Source organism: Lipophrys pholis (genome assembly GCF_963383615.2).
Source record: "Lipophrys pholis genome assembly, chromosome: 19".
In the NCBI taxonomy this organism is placed as follows: Eukaryota; Metazoa; Chordata; class Actinopteri; order Blenniiformes; family Blenniidae; genus Lipophrys; species Lipophrys pholis.
The window spans coordinates 26,440,671-26,454,694 of NC_137647.1; the positions used below are offsets into that span (position 1 = coordinate 26,440,671).

At 43.3% G+C, this 14,024-nt stretch overlaps 1 protein-coding gene across 4 annotated transcripts in view; it reads left to right on the top strand.

Moving 5' to 3' along the window:
• Nucleotides 1-14,024, top strand: part of LOC308124205 (syntaxin-binding protein 4) — a 105,391-nt gene that overhangs the window by 24,336 nt on the left and 67,031 nt on the right. The gene's annotated exons all lie outside the window — the stretch shown is intronic.

Here is a 14,024-nt window from a genome sequence, read left to right on the forward strand (position 1 = left end):
GTCGACTGTCATCAAAGTATTGTGAGATGGTGCAAATGCACCTACGAAGTTAAACACTAAAGGAGGTGTGAATCTTTTAACTTGATTTAATATTAGACTCAATATTAGTCAGATAGTTAGTCAGATGTGCAGTTTGGCGACTTTATGTAAATGTGACGTTTTAACAGTGAGAGTCACTGCTTCTGTCGTTGTCATTGGTTCAACAGAAGTAAGCTCCTGAAGCTGCCAAAGGAAGTTGTTTCATATGGTTGACCAAGTGTGTTTCCTGACCTTTCAAAGTAAAAGCTCTTTTATCAAATTAGAAGCCTGTTCAAGTCATAAATGTTCCAACCGAGTCTACATGTTGATAGAACAGCATCACATTAGAACCGTACATGTGATCAATGTTGCAATATGACTTGAAATAAACTGTGAAGTGAAAGATGACGATATCAGTGCTCTTTCTCTTTGGACTGAGTATTCACCAAAAACAACTGTGCTATGTTTTATCTGAAAACTTGCACGCATGCAGTTATTTTTAGTAATTCTACCCATAACTCTACACTCTTTTTGATTTCTGTTGTGTGCCTCCAGGTTTGATGTGAAGTAGTGATGAAGTGAAACACGATCAGTTGTCAACATTAACCAGTGCAGCAAGACGCTTCACATTACATTTGTTGACATGCAGAGCTTGATTGTACGTTGTATGGAAAAACAGTCTATTCAATTCAATTCAATTTTATTTGTAAAGCGCTAAATCACATCAACAAACATCTCAGAACCTCTTACAATGATAGAGAACAACAGAACCCAACTAAACCTTCCAGAACCTCTTACAATGATAAAGAACAACAGAACCCAACTAAACCTTCCAGAGCAGCAGATGGAACAAGCAACAGAGGAAACCAGGAAGAACTCCCTCTCAGGAAGAACAGTTCATAAGAAGTCCCTCTTCAGGAAGAACAGTTCATAAGAAGTCCCTCTTCAGGAAGAAAGGGGGCGGAGCCTAGACTCTGGAAGGGGGGGGGGGGGGGGGGGGCATCCGCCTTGACCGGTTGGGGGGAGAAGTACATGGGATAGGACAGGGAGAGAGAGAGAGAGGAATAGAAGAGGGAGAGAGAGGAATAGAAGAGGGAGAGGGAGAGGAATAGAAGAGGGAGAGAGAGAGGAATAGAAGAGGGAGAGAGAGGAATAGAAGAGGGAGAGAGAGAGGAATAGAAGAGAGAGAGAGAGGAATAGAAGAGGGAGAGAGAGAGGAATAGAAGAGGGAGAGAGAGAGAGAGAGGAATAGAAGAGAGAGAGAGAGGAATAGAAGAGGGAGAGAGAGGAATAGAAGAGGGAGAGAGAGAGGAATAGAAGAGGGAGAGGGAGAGAGAGAGGAATAGAAGAGGGAGAGAGAGGAATAGAAGAGGGAGAGAGAGGAATAGAAGAGGGAGAGAGAGAGGAATAGAAGAGAGAGAGAGAGAGAGAGAGAGGAATAGAAGAGAGAGAGAGAGGAATAGAAGAGAGAGAGAGAGAGGAATAGAAGAGAGAGAGAGAGAGAGGAATAGAAGAGGGAGAGAGAGGAATAGAAGAGAGAGAGAGAGAGGAATAGAAGAGGGAGAGAGAGAGGAATAGAAGAGGTAGAGAGAGAGGAATAGAAGAGGGAGAGGGAGAGAGAGAGGAATAGAAGGGAGAGAGAGAGGAATAGAAGAGGGAGAGAGAGAGAGGAATAGAAGAGGGAGAGAGAGAGGAATAGAAGAGAGAGAGAGAGAGGAATAGAAGAGGGAGAGAGAGAGGAATAGAAGAGAGAGAGAGAGAGGAATAGAAGAGAGAGAGAGGGGAATAGAAGAGGGAGAGAGAGAGGAATAGAAGAGGGAGAGAGAGAGGAATAGAAGAGGGAGAGAGAGGAATAGAAGAGGGAGAGAGAGAGAGGAATAGAAGAGGGAGAGAGAGAGGAATAGAAGAGAGAGAGAGAGAGGAATAGAAGAGGGAGAGAGAGAGGAATAGAAGAGAGAGAGAGAGAGGAATAGAAGAGGGAGAGAGAGAGGAATAGAAGAGAGAGAGAGAGAGGAATAGAAGAGAGAGAGAGAGAGAGGAATAGAAGAGGGAGAGAGAGAGGAATAGAAGAGGGAGAGAGAGAGGAATAGAAGAGAGAGAGAGAGAGAGAGAGAGAGAGGCAGACAGGCCAGAGAAGTACAAATACTAAGAAAAGTCTATGATGAGCGTTGGTCTGATGATGAACCAATCTCAGTCTGGAGTTTAAGGGCCGTGCCGTTGCGGTGGGGTCCCGGTGCTGTGGGGGGGTCCTGGTGCTGTGGGGGGGTCCCGGTGCTGTGGGGGGGTCCAGGTACTGTGGGGGGGTCCCGGTGCTGTGGTGGGGTCCCGGTGCTGTGGGGGGGTCCCGGTGCTGTGGTGGGGTCCCGGTGCTGTGGGGGGGTCCCGGTGCTGTGGGGGGGTCCCGGTGCTGTGGTGGGGTCCCGGTGCTGTGGAGGGGTCCCGGTGCTGTGGGGGGGTCCCGGTGCTGTGGGGGGGTCAGGTAGTAAAATGCATACTGCAAGAATTGATTCCAAAATGACGATTCATTTGAAATTCCTAAAGTTTTTGTCAAGAACTCACTGCTGGGATCAACCTCTTACCTCTTTACTACAAAATTATTATTTTTTGAGAAAGCTCATCAAGTCATGTGAAAAACATGACTGTATTGTTATCCTCTTGCTATAAACTTAGCAGAAAAGATTTTTAGTGTCTAATGATATGCTCTCATACCTAATCAACTTGACAACTCACATTATTGTATTTTATATCTCCATTGTTTCAAAGGTTTATTTCTGGAGTGGTCTTTTATTTTAAATGAAAATTGAAGCATGATATTTCAATGTCATAATAACTTGACCGTCGCTGAATCTCTTGTTTTTCTTGACCTATTTTACCACACAAAGAGTGAGGCTTTCTCTTTTTATATAATAAACAAGACTATTGTGCTTTAATAGGCTTTGAGAAATTTCAATAGTGACCTAATTACAACACCAGAGAACGGCTGGAGGTCACATACATAAGAAGACAGTGCGTAGTTCCCAAATGGGATGTTATGTTTTCATTATTAACTTTGTGCAAATCTGTTGTTTCAAAGAGGAGACGTGATTGTAATGTTGGCTCATGTAACATTATAACAATTCTGACATTATGTCGGGGGATGGTGACTGCACACAGTGGCTGCAGACCTCATGAGGACATCCAGGATGTGAATTAGTGTTAATTGTTAATTTCGTCAGCTATTCTTTATTTTCTGTCTTTATTTTTTTTTACCTGGTAACTTGTGAATTACGCCCTGTTACGGCCCTCGGCCGATGCCTCCTCTCCTTCTCCTATGTCCTGTGTGTGTTTTGGTATACAAATTGATCTGCTCGGGGGCCTTCCTGGGATTGGCTTGGCGTCCCGAGGAGCCGGTTGGAAGATCATAAATGCCAGAAGACGTATCCGTCCAGGCGTGTGTTTGTGTGTGCACGTGGTGCTTTGTGACACAGCTCGCCTCTGTTAGGAGTTACTTGTTAAGTCGTGGAAATTCTGTGCTGTGATTCCCTTTGTCGAGTGAGTTTTTAAGTTTCTGAGCTCGCTGTAATTTCTCTTTAATTAGACTCTGACAGCAGCTGCTCTCTGAGAGCCGACTGGATTTCTTTTGGTTTGCTTTCCTACGTGTAAAAGGAAAGAACTGATTTCTCTGCCTGCCTTTTGTTCTTGCTTGTCGTCAGCGGCTTTGACACCTTCAGTTTGTACTTTTGGCTTCTGGTTACTGTTCCCCTGTTTTTATTTGTGACAATAAACCTTAATTTACCCTGTTTAAAGACCATTCTATCAGTCTCATGTTACACCCAGATCCCCAGCCGGCCAGGTCGTAACACCCCCGTTAAGTTATCACTATTAATGTGGTATGGTGTCGTCATGGCAACATTAAATATGACAAAGCAGGAACGTAACTTGAGAACATTGAGCAGCTTTGTTGTATTCAGGCTGTTCAATGATCAGCCTGGAAAAATGTTGCTGCTGCTGCTGCACATGTCTTCCATTTTAGTCTCCTCCCAAATTTCTCTCTTCTTCTTGGTCTCGTTTGTCTTTTCTGCTAATGCACCATAGGCCTGCTGTGTATTGGCCTACTCCTGCATTTGCACTGAAAATGATGTTAATAATTCCCCTGCAGCCTCCATTCTTCAACCGGGAAAAGGGGAGAAAAAGGCGCGCAGTAAAAACTGACGGGAGGTCTTTGGAGTCCAGAGAATCCATCGTCATGCTCCAGAAACCAGTTTGAGATGGTTTGATCTCTGTGAGCCTGAAGTCTCCTTAACAAGATGGTCCACTGTGGCCATGAAGGGATCTTCATCCTCAGGTAGACTGTGGAGTTTCAACCTGCTCAGTCGATACTGAGAAGAAGAAAATCTCCTCCAGATCATCACAGCAGCAGCAGCTGAACTGGTGATACCAGGCAGGAGGGATCCAAGCTCTCATGGCGTTTACACCAAATTCTGAATGTGGCAGCAAAATGAGACTCCCCAGGCCTTCTGTGGTCCAGTTCTGGTGGAGACTCCTCAGACCTTTTGGGGTCCAGTTCTGGTGGAGACTCCTCAGACCTTTTGGGGTCCAGTTCTGGTGGAGACTCCCCAGGCCTTCTGTGGTCCAGTTCTGGTGGAGACTCCCCAGGCCTTCTGTGGTCCAGTTCTGGTGGAGACTCCCCAGGCCTTCTGTGGTCCAGTTCTGGTGGGCCTGTGTGAACTGTAGTTTCCTGTTCTGAGCTCACTGCAGGGACACCCGTTGGGGTCTTCATTATTGTCAAGCTTCACCCTGTTGGAAAAGCTGACAGATATTGTTCTGTACACTGCAGGTTAGAACCAGTAGTTCTTTGAGGTCCTGATGTTTTTAAATGATCTCCAACCAGTCTGTCCATTCTTCTCGGAAAGTTTTGTCCTAAAATCTGCTGCTCATTGGAGATATTCTGTTTCTCACCATTACCTGAAAACCATGGAGATGGTTGTGTGAAAATCCGGCAGATCAGTATTTTGTCAACTATTCAGATCAACAATCATTTAAATGACCTTTGTTCGTCATCCTCATGCTCAGTTTGACCGTCAGCAGCTCATCTTCTTCATGTCAACAAGAGAAACATATTGAGATGATCATGAGACTGGAGGAGCAGATAGATACCTGCCTCAGCTAGTCTTTGGAAAAACTTTGTGTAATGAAGTGACCTGTGAGTGTACAACATAACGCTCAGAGTCAAATCTTATGTTTTATACAAAAACTTGAATCTTGCAAACACATTAAAAGTGAACGCCTTCCAGGACCCTTCATTTGAATCAACTTAAAACTTTCATCTAGTTTGAATCAGTATCTTATATTCTGAAACCCATATGATCATAAGGTGGCAAGTAATTTTCTCTGTATAACATATGAGGGGATTCAAGTGAGTTTGCAATATGTCACAATATGTCACATTGTACATCAAGTTATCATAGATAGAAGTTAGAACAGGCAAAAAGCTGTTTTGTGAATGTTGGAATTGAAAGTTCAGATATACTTGTTTTGTTGCAAGTAAAAATGAAAAGACCGCAGAATTAGGTGAAGTACAGACAAAAGTCCAACTTCTTGAACCACAGTAACGAAGTATTTGTACTTTTTCTCTGTGAGCATCAGCTCCATGATAAGTCAAGATCAATTACAGAGGACTAAATATAGCAGGGAGACGTGTTGCATGTGAGAAAGGCTGCACAGCACACAGGTGAGAAGCAAATCAGCTTATTGTCATCAAGTGGAGCATGTGCTGGTGTGTACACAGATTAAAGCCTCCAGACCCCCCCCCCCCCTCTGAAGGGCGGAGGAGGGTCTGCTGTGCACACCACTCGGACCTATACTGGAGATAGCTCATGTTAAATCTCTTTGTACCACCGCAGCCTGTGGGCGGGAGAAAGTGTTCACAGCTGAAATCATCTCCATTCCCGCTAATTTGGTCGACACGTTGGGAGAATGTGCAGGGTGAGCTTTGAAGCAGCAGTTTTCCACCCCTCATATACCCACACACAGTCCTCTGCATCTGAATAAACATCTTCCTTTTATCTTCTGCTCTCATCCAGGCTATTCTAGACCGTTTTAAGAAGCTTGTTTTCATCACAGCGAATGTTTCTTTATGAGGTCTAAAAGTGTTGGAACATCCAATCCCTGCCAGACTAACATTCCCTTGATGCACGAGCAGAAAATAATGATTTATAAGCAAAATGTGCCGCTGAAGAAGAAGAAGGAGACATGCATGTATTTGATCCAGCATCTCTTGCATTAAAAGATTTTTCTCCTTATCTGATGAGAGGCGTGGGGCAGGAAACTGCTCTGAGGCCGAACAAAAGAGCAAGGAAGTGTTTTCCTCAGAGAAGCTCATAACGTCGTTCTTACAACAGGCCATAATTAACTCATGCCCTTCAGCTCCAGAGCCAATTAGTGATACCGATGGAGCTCTGCGCTTAGGGCCCAATGGTGGCCCCGAGCTGAGGATCTCAAGGTTAAATTTACTGGATTCACTCCAGTGAAGGGAGACGTGAAGGACTGTAAGAGGAACAGACGCTTTGTGGTTCAATTCTACTCAAACCATGAGCCCAAGAACCCGATGGTGAAAAAGGCTTTTTAATTCAGAGCAGCAGATGAGAGAGATGAGTAAACCCCTGATACTCCCTCTTGAGCCCCGTTCCCACCGCGCTGTTTGTGCCGGGATGCTTCGGGGCAGGACGGGTTTTCGTACGACCCCACTGACAAAAGTTGTGGTACCAAAACAACCATACCCAACAGTTACTATTTTCTGTCACCCCTCCGTTGGGGTACCTAACACCACAGAATGGGCTCGATAGGGAGGAGCTACAAAGCAGCCATCTGCTGATTGGTAGTGACGATCTTCACTCTTGACAAGGCGCAATATTTGAATATTTCATCGGCCATAAACCCTCCTGTTGTTGTTTACATACACTCCTTTGACCACACTGGTTGTTTTGTTGACTGGGTTTATAGAAACGTCGGCCTTCACAGCCCCGCGGTCCTCCGACGAGGTGCAGACGCTCCTCTCAGTAACAGGAGAGGAGGAGATTCAGTGGGAGCTGGACGCCGCAGTTTGGAATGAGAACGTTTTCCAAGCTTTGTCACAGAGAACGGAGGCTCACGTCTCTCCTTGGACAGACGCCTGAGCTGCAGCCGCAACTTCCGCATTAGTCCCGTGACGACCGTTGGGTAACAACTAGGGCTGCAACAACGAATCGATAAAATTCGATTATTAAAAGTGTTGGCAATGAATTTCATTATCAATTCTTTGTGTCACGTGATTTATGCGCCACTCACCATGTTGCAGAGCCGTTTACTTCACCTTCGGAGCTTCATCAACGCTGGCTGACTGAAATAAAGTAAAAAACAGAACCTCAACCTGCAGAGCCAGTTGAACGGAGCGAGGCGGAGGCGGTACAGTAGAACCTGTGAGGAGCAGACCTGGTAACAGCAACACCCTGTACTGGACACGTCACTGTGCACCGACACATTGGAAGGTTAACACACTGTTAACTCACCTTAATGAGGACAACCTGCCGACGAGGACAACAGACAGATTCTCCTGGTAAATTTCAAGCGGAGCGACACTGAAATTGACCCGATTATTAGAATATTCAGACGTTGTGGTGTCAGGAGTTTAGTTTGAGATCTGAATCATGCTGCTTCCCCGCAGCACAGAGCTGCAGTGAAGCTCCTATTATTTCATTAAATACACTGTGACCACAACAAAGAAAAAGTTTGAAGTGTAAATTTAAAGGTAATTATAGTAATATTTTACCAGTCTGGCCCACTCAGGATGAAACTGGACTGTATGTGGTCCTGAAGTAAATTAAATCTTATTTAATAATTATTTTGTATATATTTTATATACATGTGCGTGTGTGTGTGTATATATAAATAGTATACATCTTTGTATTGGTTCAGTTATGTGCTTTTCAATAACCATAGCATTATTGGTGTTTTGGTTCGTTCAAGATCAACTGGTTCTACAATTTCAGGTGGTTTTTTGTTTTTTTTTCCCTCCGATTAATCGATTAATCAAAAAAATAATCCACAGATTAATCGATTATCAAAATAATCATTAGTTGCAGCCCCAGTAATGACGTTACATACTTGTGTCGCTACGCATCGTTCACGACCAACAGAGGTGGGGGGCTGAGTGCGCTTTGTCTTACTGTCCCATCCCGTCCTGCACATACCTGGCTTTACTCTCATTTTCATCTTCTTTACCCGTCTGGAAATGGTTGTAAACTTGATAGATCCTCTGCAGTCATGAGAGTGGGTCGGCCCCAAATCGGCTCTTAATTTGTGGTCAGGATGAAAAATGCTTATAGTTCATTTTTGAGCAGCTGTCAGGTTTTGTTGTTTTGTTTTGGTTGTCTGTAATCGCAGTTTTTGCAAATTGATTCTAAATAATCATTCAAGTTGCTTTCATTGATTTCAGAATGTTTTTATGTTTGTCGGACACTATTGGTAGTGTTCACGCTTAAGATGTGAAGGAATCATATTTAAGTGTTAAACACAAGAGCTTGTATGATGCTGGAGCCACTTTAATTTTTGTTCTTTAATTCTGAGTAATATATTCAGCTTGTTTTGTGTTAATTTGTTCAGATTTCCTTGTGATATTTTCAGTTTGTGCTGGTCGGACTTGAAAAAATTAATTTTAAAATGACTGAGTAAGATTTGTGTTTGTACAGACCATAATGTTCAATGACATGAATGGAAATGAATGAAACCTTTTCAGTTCATCAATAGTGAATTATTTTCCATACACCACTGAAATGAAGCTATAATAGCATTAATATGAGCATTAAAGAATGTTCTTCAAAAAAGTAATGAAAAGGTTACGATCAAAAATAATGCATTACTTTTTGGTGTAAGTACTCAACAAAGTAATCAAGTTACTTTTTGAATGAAGTAACTACATAGTAACTGTACCTAGTTACTATTTATCAGTAACTAGCACAACACTGTTAATTGGTGACACTAAATTGCTTTGAGGTGTGAATGTGTGTGTGTGTGTGTGTGTGTGGTTTGTCTCTGTGTTTGTCCTGATGGACTGAGGTCCTGTCCAGGTGGGTCCTGGATGGATGGATGGATGGATGGATGGATGGATGGATGGATGGATGGATGGATGGATGGATGGATGGATGGATAGATAGGTCAGATAGATGGATGGGTCGGATGAATGGATGAATGGATGGGTGGATGGATGGATGGATGGATGGATGGGTGGGTGGATGGATGGATGGATGGGTGGGTGGGTGGGTGGATGGATGGATGGATGGATGGATGGATGGGTGGGTGGGTGGGTGGATGGATGGGTGGGTGGGTGGGTGGATGGATGGATGGATGGATGGATAGATAGATAGGTCAGATAGTTGGATGGGTCGGATGAATGGATGAGTGGATGGAAGGGATGAATGGATGGATGGATGGATGAATGGATGGATGGATGGATGGATGGATGGATGGATGGATGGATGGATGTTCCAGATTGTGCAAAACACTGTGAGGAGTTGATGCTGATAAATGTAAGTTATGTATTTTTCCACCTTGGTTTGGTCTTTGGTTCTTGTTGGGTTTGGGTTAGAGGAAGAGAGGAAGAGAAGAAGAGAAGAAGAGAGGAAGAGAAGAAGAGAGGAAGAGAGGAAGAGAAGAAGAGAAGGAGCTCTGGGGAATTCCCACGACTGACTGTTTTATTCTATCTGTCTGTGCTTTATGTTTTACTTCTTTCAATCTCTTCTGAATCTCTTCCTTTGCTTCTTTCCTCACAGGTTTGACTGTAACATACAATCTCCTACATTTCATTTCTATGAACTGCTCCAGCATAGAGTGGAATCATTTCTTCCACCTCTATGGAATTCTATTTTGTTTTCTCTTGGAGGCTCGATACTCCATCAACTACTGCATAGTGAATGAAAGCAAACAAACAAACAATGCAGTTTCCAGAAGAGCACTGTTGTGTAAATCAGTGCTAATAGTATAGAACACTTATTTTAATCAGTTAATATTTTTACTTTTAATTTTCATCATTTAGTGGTTTTATTCTGAAATGGTTACCTGCAAAAAGCCCAAAAGTATAAATTTACCGCTTTATGAGTTCCCCTCTGTGCTGTCATGGTTACTCTTTTATTGTTTTGTTCATGTTGGAGTCATAAACAAAGATGTTGACCTGTTCCAATGATTCTTTCAAACTTTTACCAGAACCCCTAGAAAATGTACAATATTGAAGTGAACCCTGGTACGATTGTTACGTTAGTCCAGCATATTTATGGAAGGGTTGATGCTAACAACAGGCAGATTGAGGGTTAATCCCTGAGCCTGGTGTTGTTTAAATCTTTGAACCTTATTAAAACGGTTAGTCAACACTAAACAAACAGGGCCTGTGGACAAAAGAACCGAGGATTCTGGGAAAGGAGCTCTGCCAGTCTGGTTAATTGGACTTCAGGTTTAACTCTTTGACTTCAAACAACATTTTGTTGAGTGAATCAATCTGTTCACTGCTTTTGTGAATGTTTAATGGCTACTGATATCAAAGTCTAATTTATTATCCATACTACAATATGTGCAGGACATACAGAGTTTGAAATATCAGATGTAATATCAGAACAATCTGTGCATATTTACGTTAATCCCACTGTTCTTAATAAAGCCTTTATTTATTGTTTTGTGTTATGCCTTTCTGATTCACATTGTTTTAATGTATATGTGTCATTCCTTGTAAAGCATAGTGAATGGTCTGAATGGTGATTATATATAAATCCTGTAGACTTGCTAAGCTTTTGCTTTTTATACAAACAGTGCAAGTTTCTCTCGCCATGTAAGTCTGTACTGGAAATGAAGTACTAGGGCGAGTAACAGAAACATAACGCCCACAAAAGAGTATTTTTTATCCCATTCATTGAACTCTAGTCGGTGATACTTGTCTCAGTCTCAGAAGTTCCTTGAATGACCTCAGAGCCGACTCTTATGACCCGTCTGTTCCTTTTCCGTCAGCAGCCTGACTCCCCTGGGGTCACCATATTCAAAACCCCATCTGTGTCTGCTCATTAATATTCATTTATGGAAGCTAATTTGCATTTGTTCCATTTGGAATTTACCAGCAATTAATTCTGAAATAATAGTGAAAAGTGTCAGTGACTGCAGTCAGTTGTGAATTTGTGTGAGTAAAGTTAATTTGGTTGAACTGTGAGCGCTTGATATGTGACAGGAAGCAGCACTGACTCCCCCTGAGGAGGAGAAATGGGGTGATTCTGTGCAAACACAGGAAATCAAGCACATTTCCTTTGGACATCCCGATCAACCTGGAATTGAAGGCCGGTGTTGGAGTACCTGACTCCTCCCTGACCACACCCACATTTAAATATGCAAATGAAAGCCAATTGGAAATGCTTCTCACTGAAGTGGAAGCATGCAAAAATGCAGAAAGTTGAACCTGCAGCTTTTCAGCCAAATTTCTTTTTCAAGCAGTAAATTAGAAGAGATGTGACAGAGTGAAGAATCAGACTCATCAGAGACTCGCCCGGCCCCCCTCTATTGACCAGCTGCCACTGAATTGGAATGTTTATGACTGTAAGAATACTGGATTTGAGTGATTTCAAATGTTGTGAACAATCCTTATGGCCCTTTTTTCAGTATAAACAGAAGAACTCTGTGCACAGTAATGTTAATATGGTGATATGAGTGAACAGAATGTGGAGTGCTTTGTGTTTTGCCTTGCTGAGTATTGGGACGCTTCGTGACAGTTTGTTTTGTACATGTTTAACATGTTTAACTTGTTTTCTCCTCCACTATTACACAGGGAAATTTGATTCCGTAAGTTCTCAGAATGTCAGTCCCATCTATCTGTATTATTGCATTTGTATTCTTTGACAATTAAATCAAATAGCGTGTTTAGTTTGTAGATTCAGTGATCATTTTCCCTGTCAAGCCTGTCCAAAATGAATCTGTCTTTAATTGACACATTTCTACAGTTATTGTCTTCAGTAGTTCCTGTAAATCCAAACAAACACTTGTGTCATCTGTAAATCAAAACCATTTCAAAATGTCCATCCATCCATCCATCCATCCATCCATTTTCTCCATCTTATCCGTTTCTGGGTGGTGGGGGTGTCAGTCTGAGCCCCGTCACCCAGATCACATTGCACCCATTAAGAACCTTTCCTGTGGGTGCAGCACAGGAAGGTGGTGCCCAGCATGGGACATGAACCCTCTACCTAGAGATTGTGAGTCTCATGCTCTACCTACTGAGCTCGCCGGGGGCCTCACTGGCATCTGCACATGCCATTTATATAAAGTATGAAGTTGGGAACCCAGTACTGATCCCTGGGAAATGCCACAAGCCGTGTCCAAGATGAAGAAGTGAAGTCGCCCAGTTTCACAAACCGCCTCCTTCCTTTAAATAACAAAATGATGGAATCCCTTATGGTTGATTGTGTCCATGGATTTTTTTTTATTTTGGTTTCTGCGTATTAAAATGATGTGTAGTTTGGGATCAATGTGGCATCAGATTGGCGATGAGATTCTTCAAGTGCAAGAATCTGTAACTTTTATGACTAAAGGAAATACTGTTTTCACTTTATATCAAATAAAATTCATCTGGAGCCACAAAATGTATTTAACCTTTACATGAGATACACTATATGTACTAAATGTGTATTTCTACTTGTATGTGTAGAAATATGTCTGTGAGTGTGTGTGTGTGTGTGTGTGTGTGTGTGTGTTTGTGCGTGTGTGTGTGTGTGTGAGTGTGTGAGTGTGTGAGTGTGTGTGTGTGTGTGTGTGTGTGTGTGTGTGTGTGTGTGTGTGTGTGTGTGTGTGTGTGTGTGTGTGTGTGTGTGTGTGTGTGTGTGTGTGAGTGTGTGTGTGAGTGTGTGAGTGTGTGAGTGTGTGGGTGTGTCTGGGTGTGTGTGAGTGTGTGTGTGTGTGTGTGTGTGAGTGTGTGAGTGTGTGGGTGTGTCTGGGTGTGTGTGTGTGTGTGTGTGTGTGTGTGTGTGTGTGTGTGTGTGTGTGTGTGTGTGTGTGTGTGTTTGTGTGTGTGAGTGAGTGTGTGTGTGAGTGTGTGTGAGTGTGTGTGTGAGTGTGTGAGTGTGTGGGTGTGTCTGGGTGTGTGTGTGTGTGTGTGTGTGTGTGTGAGTGTGTGAGTGTGTGTGTGTGTGTGTGTGTGTGTGTGTGTGTGTGTGTGTGTGTGTGTGTGTGTGTGTGTGTGTGTGTGTGTGTGTGTGTGTGTGTGTGTGAGTGAGTGTGTGTGAGTGTGTGAGTGTGTGTGGGTGTGTCTGGGTGTGTGTGAGTGTGTGTGTGTGTGTGTGTGTGTGTGTGTGTGTGTGTGTGTGTGTGTGTGTGTGTGTGTGTGTGTGTGTGTGTGTGTGTGTGAGTGTGTGAGTGTGTGTGAGTGTGTGAGTGTGTGGGTGTGTCTGGGTGTGTGTGAGTGTGTGTGAGTGTGTGGGTGTGTCTGGGTGTGTGTGAGTGTGTGAGTGTGTGTGTGAGTGTGAGTGTGTGTGAGTGTGTGGGTGTGTCTGGGTGTGTGTGAGTGTGTGTGTTTGTGTGAGTGTGTGTGAGTGTGTGGGTGTGTCTGGGTGTGTGTGAGTGTGTGAGTGTGTGTGTGTGTGTGTGTGTGTGTGAGTGTGTGTGTGTGTGTGTGAGTGTGTGAGTGTGTGTGAGTGTGTGAGTGTGTGTGTGTGTGTGAGTGTGTGAGTGTGTGAGTGTGTGGGTGTGTGGGTGTGTGTGAGTGTGTGAGTGTGTGTGTGTGTGTGAGTGTGTGAGTGTGTGTGAGTGTGTGAGTGTGTGAGTGTGTGGGTGTGTGGGTGTGTGTGAGTGTGTGAGTGTGTGTGTGTGTGTGTGTGTGTGAGTGTGTGAGTGTGTGTGTGTGTGTGTGAGTGTGTGAGTGTGTGTGAGTGTGTGAGTGTGTGTTCCTTTTCTGGTAATTTAGTTGTAGTCATTTCTATGATATTCTACACCTGCTGCTTTCAGTGACATGAACAATAAAAACATTTTTT